We start from the raw sequence: 11,737 nt of genomic DNA, 5'->3' as shown, positions 1-11,737 counted from the left end.
TCGGGTATCCGCAATGGCTGTAGCAATCCTGCTGGCTTCTGATGTTCTGCCTTCACTCTCTGGCATACATCACAAACTGCTACATACTCCGCAATATCCTTCTTCATTCCGGTCCACCAGAAAGTATTCTTCAAATCCAAATACATCTTGGTATTCCCTGGGTGAATCGAGTACGGTGAATCATGGGCTTCCTGCAAAATCAACTTCCTGATCTCCGGATCATTTGGCACATATACGCGGTCCTCGAACCATAAGGTATCGTGCTCATCCTCACGAAATCCCTTGGCTTTTCCTTTGCTCATCTTCTCCTTTATCTCTTCAATCTCCTTGTCTGTCTTCTGAGCTTCTCTGATCCTTTCCATCAAGGTAGACTGAATCTCCAATGTCGCTAAATAGCCTCTTGGGACTATTTCCAAACATAGCTCGCGAAGGTCCTCGGCTATCTCCTGAGGTAATTCTCCTGTCATGAGGGTGTTGACATGACTCTTGCGGCTCAACGCGTCTGCTACTACGTTAGCCTTTCCGGGGTGATAATGCAATCTCATATCATAATCTTTAATGAGCTCCAACCATCTTCTCTGTCTGAGATTTAACTCCTTCTGCGTGAAAATGTACTTCAAACTCTTGTGATCCGTGTACACTTCACAATGGTTTCCGATGAGAAAATGTCTCCATGTTTTCAATGCATGCACTACGGCTGCTAATTCCAAATCATGCGTAGCATAATTCTTCTCATGGGGTTTAAGTTGTCGTGAAGCATATGACACAACTCTTCCTTCCTGCATAAGCACTGCTACAAGTCCTCGACGAGAAGCGTCGCAATAAACTTCATAGTCCTTGCGTTGATCTGGCAGAATCAACACTGGTGATGTAACCAATCGTTTCTTCAACTCTTGGAAACTAGCTTCACATTCCTCAGTCCAATTGAATTTGGTGTCCTTCTTCAATAGCTCAGTCATGGGCTTAGCAATCCTCGAGAAATTCTCGATGAATCTCCGGTAGTATCCTGCAAGTCCAAGAAAACTCCGGATTTCTCCAACTGTCGTGGGCGATTCCCAACTTGTCACTGTGTCAACCTTGGCAGGGTCTACTGCTATTCCTTCTCCAGAAATAACATGTCCAAGGAATCCAACTTCCTTCAACCAAAACTCACATTTGCTGAACTTGGCATATAGCTGATGTTCTCTGAGCTTCTCAAGTACCAATCGTAAATGCTCCTCATGCTCTTCTTCTTCCTTGGAAAAGATTAAAATATCATCAATGAACACCACGACGAACTTATCCAAAAACTCCATAAACACTTTGTTCATCAGGTTCATGAAATAGGCAGGTGCGTTACTCAGTCCAAATGACATAACGGTATACTCATACAATCCATATCTGGTGGTAAATGCCGTCTTGGGTATATCCTGCTCTCAAATCTTTAACTGATGGTATCCTGATCGTAGATCGATCTTGGAAAATACTTTAGCTCCTTGCAAGCGGTCAAACAGATCATTGATCATCGGCAGTGGGTACTTGTTTTTGATGGTCACTTCATTCAATCCTTGGTAATCCACAACCATCCTCAGCGATCCATCTTTCTTCTCCACTAGAAGTACTGGTGATCCCCAAGGTGACGAACTTGGGCAAATATATCCTTTATCCAGTAACTCCTTGATCTGCTTCTTAATTTCCTCCAAATCCTTTGCGGGCATCCTGTACGGTCTCTTAGATATTGGTCCTGTGCCTGGCAAAAGTTCAATCAAAAACTCAATGTCTCTATCTGGTGGCATGCCTGGCAACTCTTCTGGAAATACATCCGGATAATCCTTCACCACTGGTACTTCCTCCTGTACAACTCCTGTTAAGGAATTCACTTGAGTCCTCTTCGGCATATGTCGAGATACATACTTGATCCTTTTTCCTTCTGGCGTGGTAAGCAAAATCGTCTTGCTGGCACAATCGATGTTTCCTCCATACAACGATAGCCAATCCATTCCCAAAATCACATCCAAACCTTGCGATTCCAAAACAATGAGGTCTGAGGGGAAAACATGCCTACCAATGGCCAACGGTATCTGAAAACATCCTTGGGTGGCCATATACTCTGCTCCTGGCGACGTTACTAACATAGGGGTTTTGAGAACTTGGGTGGACATCTTAAACTTATTCACAAATCCCCTTGATATGTATGAACGCAATGCACCAGTATCGAATAGAACGGTTGCAGTAAATGACTTAACCAAAAACTTACCTATTACTGCATCAGGCTGAGCTTCAACCTCCTCCACGCTCACGTGGTTCACATGTCCTTTGTTGAACGGGTTCGGCTTCTTCCCAGAGCTTCCATTGCCATTTCCATTTTGGGCTTCGGGACAATCGGTAGCATAATGTCCAGTCTTCTGGCACTTGAAACAAGTAATGTGGCTTAGATCTCTCTTGGTTGGGGTAGATGGGTTGGTGCGGTTCTGTCCGTTTCCTCCTCCATTCCCATTACCATTCTTGGAGCCATTATGGTGGTGCGAACTACCTCCTCCATGGGTATGCTGAAACTGTCCTCCCGGCTTCGGGGTAAATCGTGGCTTCTGCTGGGCTCCAGAATTGTACTTCCCTTGTCCATACTTCCTCTTACGGTTTTCAATCTGCTGTTGCTTCCCTTCAATCATGAGAGCTCTATCTACCAGCTCCTGGTAGTTGTTGAAGGTTGCTACCATCAACTGCATACTCAGTTCATCATTCAGTCCTTCCAAGAATTTCTCCTGCTTGGCAGCATCTGTAGCAACGTCATCTGGTGCATAACGTGCTAACTTACTGAAATCCTCCACATACTGGCCTACGGTGCGTCCTCCTTGGCGTAGGTTACGAAACTCACGCTTCTTCATAGCCATAGCTCCTGCTGAAACATGAGCTGTACGGAAAGCTTGCTGAAACTGGTCCCATGTGACAGTGTCAATAGGGTGCGTGGCTGTATAATTCTCCCACCATGATGCTGCGGGTCCATCAAGCTGATGTGCGGCAAAACGCACTCTTTCCGCATCTGTGCATCCTGCAGTGGTCAACTCCCTTCCAACTTTGCGGAGCCAATCATCTGCAACAATCGGCTCGGTGCTACTGGAAAACACCGGCGGGTTTAGCCTTAAGAAACGGGCTAAGTGATCAACAGGTGGTGGTGGCGGTGGGTTGTTGTTGTTGTTGCCTTGGTTCTGCACTAACACTTGCATCAGGGCATTCTGTTGCTGAATCAACTGGGTGATCTCTGGCGGGAAAACAAATCCGGTGTCGCGTCTCGGAGGCATCTGATAGGTTTAGAAAAGATGAGAGTTAAGAATAGAATGAGGTCTAGAGAGAAAACACTACCCATATGCTCATGAGACAAATTCAATCAATATCACTCAATCAATCCAAACAAGGCAAAACAATCGATCTAACTAGCGTTACAAAGTGCTTGAACTATTAAATGGGGAAAAACTACTACTGATATGGTGGTCTACTAGAAATTCTGATCCGTTGAAGACTCCATGATGTCTGCTCCAGCTTCATCAATCCATTCGTCTTCACTTGGTTCCGAGTCGGTGTCGTCGATGATGATGTAGTTATCCGGACAAGTGCATTCGTCGACTTCTGCTTTTGGCACTGGATTTCCAACGAATGCTCCAATCTTATTCTCCAGGTCGTCAATCTTCCCTACTAGTGCGTTGATTTCCTCCAAATAATCTTCGCGTGTAGCCTTGAGTTCTTCTTGTAGTTCCTTGATCTTTGTTATTGCCTTCTTCAATTCTTCCTTGTCCGTGCACATCTGGTTCTCCTGGCGTCGAATATGTTGGTTCTGCTCCTGGATGAAAGCTGCAATTGATCCATCCTTCTTGGTCTTGATCATCTCCCATTGCGCGTCTCGACGTCCACAAATCTGATAAATGGTATCCTTAAGCTCCTGGTGGTAGACTTCTCCAATGCGTCCCATGGCGATATGTGCGGCCATGCTCTTCCCTAAATTCCAAGTTGGTGCTTCGAAAACCAATCTCATGGGTTCCGTAATTGGCACAAACGTCCTTCCTGGAATGATAACTTGAATCTTCCAGCTCTCCTCTTCAGGTAAAGTGGCGTTGTAGGTTCCGGTGATGCTTGGTATTCCTATGTTCAAGTACTTGGTGACTTCCTTCAAGTGCCGACCAAACGGCGTGTCTTCATCTGGTTGCATGAACTTGCTCCTTGCATTCGCCATTCCTAAAAGAGTAGAAAGTGGAGAGGGGTCAGAAATGAGAAGAGAGAAGCTTTCTAGGGCTTAAGCTTAGTGGTCGTGTCCTATAGTCAGCGTGTGCTCTGATACCAACTTTGTAGCGACCAGACCTCAAATGGCCTGTGCTGCTGTGCACCAGTGTCATCCCTGGATCAGTAATGCTGACACGCACAGTACAAATGGAGGATTTATAACAGAGTAGCAATCACACACTTATTACATCGAATAACTCCGAAGAGTTTAAGTATGATAAACATGGCTTAAGGCCATCTAACAACGATAACAGCGGAGACTTGGAAGATAAGTGAGTCCATCAACTCCAGCGGCATCACTGAGTATAAGACCACGACCTAAAGCACCTTACTCGTCGTCTGAAAAGTCTGCAACATGAAACGTTGCAGCCCGAAAACGGGTCAGCACATAGAATATGCTGGCAAAGTAACACATAGAGAGTAATGAACAACAATAATGCTATACTACATGCATATATGGCTGGTGGAAAGCTCTATGGTTACAGTTTTTGCGAAAAGCCAATTTTATCCTACTTCAAAGGAATAAACTTTATTTAACTATCATGGTGGTTGAAACATTGAGAAGGTACCTCCAACTCAATCCCAATTAAGTGTCATCATTAACCCAACAAAATTAATTATAAGTATCACGGTGATGAGATTCAAATGATAATCCAGGTACTAGATACTCAAGTTGTCCATAACCGGGGACACGGCTAACCATGATTAGTTTGTACACTCTGCAGAGGTTTGCGCACTTTTCCCCACAAGACTCGATCGCCTCCGCTTGATTCTCGCACTGCATGATGTTTGAGAAACGGATGACCGAGACACAGTCTTTCAGAAACAATCACTCTTTACTCTGGATGGACCGGTACACCTACTTTCCCCTACATCTGCTAGTCCACCTCTTCAAGAGATCCTGTAACCTACTTAGCTATGCTAGAGCCCATAATAGCTTGTGGCTGCACACGGAAGTTTCTAGCATGAATAATCTTATGATCCCTTTGAGCCTGGGTGGCGGACCTTATACATACAGACAACACTGGGTTCTCCAGGTGCCTCAATCCACCCAGATGTGAGTTTTAGTTGCCACCTTAAGTTGAACCATTAATAAACATCTCACATCTGTCATGAATATCACTCAAACCCAAATCCACGTCTACGAGCATAGCATGGCAATAATAAAAGCAACGTAGAAGTAACTCCCAAGGGTTTGAATAGAAAACAGGTAATAGGTACTACCTCAACTACTTCCCAATACCCACAGTTTAATTAGATCCTAATCATGCAAGTGTTTGAGGAAATAGATCTAATGCAATAAAAACTGGGTATGAACGGGGTATGATCAAAGTGTTACTTGCCTTGCTGATGATCCGCAAAACCTAGCGAGTCGAAGTAACAAGTGGCACACTCCGGGTACTCTATCGCAAACAAACAAGCATACAATCAGTACTCATCTAATGCACAGGTAAAACTCGAATGAAAGATCCAACCAGAAAGTTCAACTTAAGAACTCCGGTTTGCAAAAAGAATCAACTCGAAAGAAGCAACGAAAGTCAAACGGCGAAAGAAAGAAACTTCGTTTGCTAATCTGGATCTAGGTCAAATTTTACTGTAGCAAAAACTTGTTTGAGTAGGTTAAACGGAAAGAGAATTTCGAGACGAAACTCTAGGCGCTTGAATCGCCTGATTCCGATAAACGAGCGAGAAGTTAAACAGAATCGAAGATTTGATCAGAAATCGAATCTGAGAAAATAACGAGAAAAATCCGACGAAAAAGAAAAACGGTCGAACGGTTAAATAACGGACGTTCGTTATCAGAGAAAAACCGACGAACGCGTTCGTTAAAACGAACGGTTCGGTAAACGCTCGCAAAATAATAAAACCGAAAAAAAAACTGATCTAGGGTTTTTTTTAACGAAGGCTTTTTTTTTAAACGAAAACCGGCAACGACGAACGGCAGCGGCAGTACCTCGACAGGCGGGCTCCGGCGAGGGCTCCGGCGGGGCTCCGGGCTCGGGCGCGGGGCTCGGGGGCTCGGGGGGGGGGGGGGTGCGGCGGCTCCGGCGACGAACGGGCGGCGGCGGGCGCGACTCCGGCGGGGCGGCGGTGAGATGCGGGCGGCGGCGGGCTCGGCGGTGAGGGCGGCGGCGGCGGCTTGCGGGTTGAGGGAGAGAGAGGGGGGGCTATTTAAGGAGGGGGGTCCGAAGCTTGGGGAAGGGGGCGGCCGGGGCGGCGTGGCCGGGGCAGACGTGCGGGAAGAGGAGAGGCGCGAGGCGGGCCGGCGCTCGGCTGGGCTTCGGCCCGGTCGGGCGTCGCGCAGTTTTTTTTTAAATAAGTTCCACGGAAAATAATACGTAGAAAAATAAATAAAAATCGGAAAAATATGAAATAAATTTTCCTCGTCTAGTTAGAAAATCTAGAATAGGGTGAACATTTTTTAAATCAAAATAAATATTTTGAAAACATGCAATATTTTTAATGCAAAAAAAATTGCAAATAAAAATCCAAATAAATTCCAAATAATGATTTTAACATTTTTCCTCCAGTATTTCAATTGTTTTGGAGAAGTCATGTTTTCTCCTCTCGTTTTATTTTAAAGTGAAATATTTTTCCGGAGAGAAAAATAATTAAAACCAAAATCCTCGTCTTATTATTTGATGAAAATCAAATATGAAAATTTGAGATAATCCCCAACTCTCTCCGAGGGTCCTTGAGTTGCTTAGGATTTATCGAGGATTTGTCAAAATGCAATAAAACATGATATGCAATGATGATCTATGTATAACATACCAAATTGAAAATTTGGGATGTTACAATGATGATGGAGATCATGGTGTCATGCCGGTGACGAAGGTGATCATGCCGCACCTCGAAGATGGAGATCAAAGGCGCAAGATGATATTGGCCATATCACGTCACTTTATGATTTGCATGTGATGTTTATCATGTTTACATCTTATTTGCTTAGAACGACGGTAGCATAAATAAGATGATCCCTCACTAAAATTTCAAGAGACGTGTTCCCCCTAACTGTGCACCATTGCGAAGGTTCGTTGTTTCGAAGCACCACGTGATGATCGGGTGTGATAGATTCTAACGTTCAAATACAACAGGTGTTGACGAGCCTAGCATGTACAGACATGGCCTCGGAACACATGCGAAACACTTAGGTTGACTTGACGAGCCTAGCATGTACAGACATGGCCTCGGAACACAAGAGACCGAAAGGTCGAACATGAGTCGTATAGTAGATACGATCAACATGGAGATGTTCACCGATGATGACTAGTCCGTCTCACGTGATGATCGGACACGGCCTAGTTTGACTCGGATCATGTATCACTTAGATGACTAGAGGGATGTCCATCTGAGTGGGAGTTCATTAAATAATCAGATGAACTTAATTATCATGAACATAGTCAAAAGGTCTTTGCAAATTATGTCATAGCTTACGCTTTAGTTCTACTGTTCAAGATATGTTCCTAGAGAAAATTTAGTTGAAAGTTGGTAGTAGCAATTATGCGGACTGGGTCCGTAAACTGAGGATTGTCCTCATTGCTGCACAGAAGGCTTATGTACTTAATGCACCGCTCGGTGTGCTGAACCTCAGCGTCGTCTGTAGATGTTGCGAAACATCTGACATACACGTTTTGATGACTACGTGATAGTTCAGTGCGTAATACTAACGGTTTAGAATTGTGGCACCAAAGACGTTTTGAAACGTCGCGGAACATATGAGATGTTCCGAAGACTGAAATTGGGATTTCAGACTAGTGCCCACGTCAAAAGGTATGAGACCTCTGACAAGTTTCTTAAGCCTGCAAACTAAGGGAGAAAAGCTCAATCGTTGAGCATGTGCTCAGATTGTCTGAGTACTACAATCGCTTGAATCGAGTGGGAGTTAATCTTCCAGATGAGATAGTGATGGTTCTCCATAGTCACTGCCACCAAGCTATTAGAGCTTCGTGATGAACTATAACATATCAGGGATAGACATGATGATCCTTGAGCAACTCGCGATGTTTGACACCGCGAAAGTAGAAATCAAGAAGGAGCATCAATTGTTGATGGTTAGTAAAACCACTAGTTTCTAGAAGGGCAAGGGCAAAAGGGATACTTCATGAAACAACAAATCATTTGCTGCTCTAAGTGAAGAATCCCAAGGTTGAACCCAAACCCGAGACTAAGCGCTTCTGTAATAAGGGGAACGGTCACTGAAGCAGAACTACCCTAGATACTTGGTAGATGAGAAGGCAGGCAAGGTCGACAGAAGTATATTGGACATACATTATATGAATGTGTACTTTACTAGTACTCCTAGCAGCACCAGGGTATTAGATACCGGTTCGGTTGCTAAGTGTTAGTAACTCGAAATAAAAGCTGCGGAATAAACGGAGACTAGCTAAAGGTGAGATGACGATATGTGTTGGAAGTGTTTCCAAGGTTGATGTGATCAAGCATCGCATGCTCCCTCTACCATCGAGATTGGTGTTAAACCTAAATAATTGTTATTTGGTGTTTGCGTTGAGCATAAACATGATTGGATTATGTTTATCGCAATACAGTTATTCGTTTAAGGAGAATAATGGTTACTCTGTTTATTTGAATAATACCTTCAATGGTCTTGCACCTAAAATGAATCTCAATCGCAGTGATACACATGTTCGTGCCAAAAGATATAAAATAGTAATGATAGTATCACATACTTGTGGCACTGCCATTTGAGTCATATTGGTATAGAACGCATGAAGAAGCTCCATGTAGATGGATCTTTGGACTCACTCGTTTTGATTGAGACATGCGAACCATGTCTATGGGTATGAAGAAACTCCATGCAGATGGATCGTTTGGACTCACTTGATTTTGAATCACTTGAGACATGCAAATCATACCACATGGGCAAGATGACTGAAAGGCCTCATTTTCAGTAAGATGGAACAAGAGAGCAACTTGTTGGAAGTAATACATTTTGATGTATGCAGTCCAATGAGTGCTGAGGCATGCAGTGGATATCGTTATGTTCTTACTTCACAGATGATTTGAGTAGATGCTGAGTGAATTTACTTGATGAAAGACAAGCCTGAATTATTGAAAGGTTCAAGCAATTTCAGAGTGAAGTTGAAGATCGTCGTGACAAGAGGATAAAATGTCTATGATATGATCATAGAGATGAGTATCTGAGTTACGAGTTTGGCACACAATTAAGACATTGTGGAAAGTGTTTCACAATTAATACCGCCTGGAACACCACAGTGTGATGGTGTGTTCGAACATCATAACTGCACCCTATTGGATATGGTGCGTACCATGATGTCTCTTATCGAATTACCACTATCGTTTATGGGTTAGGCATTAGAGATAACCGCATTCACTTTAAAAGGGGCACCACGCAATTCCGTTGAGACGACACCGTTTAGAGAAACCTAAGTTGTCGTTTCTTAAAAGTTTGGGGCTGCGATGCTTATGTGAAAAATTTTTAGGCTGATAAGCTCGAACCCAAAGCGGATAAATGCATCTTCATAGAATACCCAAAACAGTTGGGCATACCTCCTATTTCAGATCTGGAAGCAAAAGTAATTGCTTCTAGAAACGAGTCCTTTCTCGAGGAAAAGTTTCTCTCGAAAGAATTGAGTGGGAGGATGGTGGAGACTTGATAAGGTTATTGAACCGTCACTTCAACTAGTGTGTAGCAGGGCACAGGAAGTTGTTCCTGTGGCACCTACACCAATTGAAGTGGAAGCTATGATAGTGATCATGAAACTTCGGATCAAGTCACTACCAAACCTCGTAGGACGACGAGGATGCGTGCTACTTCAGAGTGGTACGTGATCCTGTCTTAGATATCATGTTGTTAGACAATACTGAACCTACGAGCTATGGAGAAGCGATGGTGGGCCCATATTTCGACAAATGGTTAGAAGCCATGAAATCCGAGATAGGATCCATGTATCAGAACAAAGCATGGACTTTGGTGAACTTGCCCGATGATCGGCAAGCCATTGAGATAAATGGATCTTTAAGAAGAAGACGGACATGGACGGTAATGTTTCCGTCTATGAAGCTCGACTTGTGGCAAAGAGTATTTTCACAAGTTCAAGGAGTTGACTACGATGAGATTTTCTCATCCGTAGCGATGCTTAAGTCCGTCGGAATCATGTTAGCATTAGCTGCATTTATGAAATCTGGCAGATGGATGTCAAAAACAAGTTTCCTTACCAGTTTTCGTAAGGAAAGGTTGTATGTGATACAATCAGAAAGGTTTTGTCGATCCTAAGGATGCTAAAAGGTATGCTAGCTCCAGCGATCCTTCCATGGACTAGAGCAAGCATCTCGGAGTCAGAATATACGCTTTGATGGAGTGATCAAAGTTTTTGGGTTTATACAAAGTTTGTTAGAAACTTGTATTTACAATAAAGTGAGTGGGAGCACTACAACATTTCTGATAAGTATATGTGAATGACATATTGTTGATCCGAAATGATGTAAAATTTCTGGAAAGCATAAAGGGTTGTTTGAAAGGAGTTTTTCAAAGGAAGACCTGGATAAAGCTGCTTACATATTGGGCATCAAGATCTATAGAGATAGATCAAGACGCCTGATGATACTTTCAAAGAACGCACACCTTGACATGATTTTGAAAGAGTTCAAAATAGATCAGCAAAGAAGGAGTTCTTGGCTGTGTTACAAGGTGTCAGTATTGAGTAAGACTCAAGACCTGACCACAGCAGAAGAGAGAGAAAGGACGAAGGTCGTCCCCTATGCTTTAGACGTAGGCTCTACAGTATGCTATGCTGTGTACCGCACATGAAGTGTGCCTTGCCATGAGTTGGTCAAGGGGTACAATAGTGATCCGGGAATGGATCACATGACAGCGGTCGAACTTATCCTTAGTATCTAGTGGACTAAGAAATTTTCTCGATTATGGAGGTGAAAAGGAGTTCGTCATAAAGGGTTACGTCGATGCGAACTTTGACACTAATCCGGATGACTCTGAGTAGTAAACCAGATTCGTATAGTAGAGCAGTTATTTGAAATGGCTCCAAGTAGCGCGTGGTAGCATCCACAAGATGACATAGATATTCGTAAAGCACACACAGATCTGAAAGGTTCAGACCCGTTGACTAATAACCTCTCTCACAAGCATAACATGATCAAACCAGAACTCATTGAGTGTTAATCACATAGTGATGTGAACTAGGTTGTTGACTCTAGTAAACTCTTTGGATGTTGGTCACATGGTGATGTGACCTGTGAGTGTTAATTACATGGTGATGTGAACTAGATTATTGACTCTAGTGCAAGTGGGAGACTGTTGGAAATATGCCCTAGAGGCAATAATAAATTGGTTATTATTATATTTCCTTGTTCATGATAATCGTTTATTATCCATGCTAGAATTGTATTGATAGGAAACTCAGATACATGTGTGGATACATAGACAACACCATGTCCCTAGTAAGCCTCTAGTTGACTAGCTCGTTGATCAATAGATGGTTACCGT

This window comes from Aegilops tauschii, chromosome 7, assembly GCF_002575655.3.
Source record: "Aegilops tauschii subsp. strangulata cultivar AL8/78 chromosome 7, Aet v6.0, whole genome shotgun sequence".
In the NCBI taxonomy this organism is placed as follows: Eukaryota; Viridiplantae; Streptophyta; class Magnoliopsida; order Poales; family Poaceae; genus Aegilops; species Aegilops tauschii.
The sequence above is the reverse complement of the archived record's forward strand: the minus strand, read 5'-3'. Positions refer to the sequence as shown.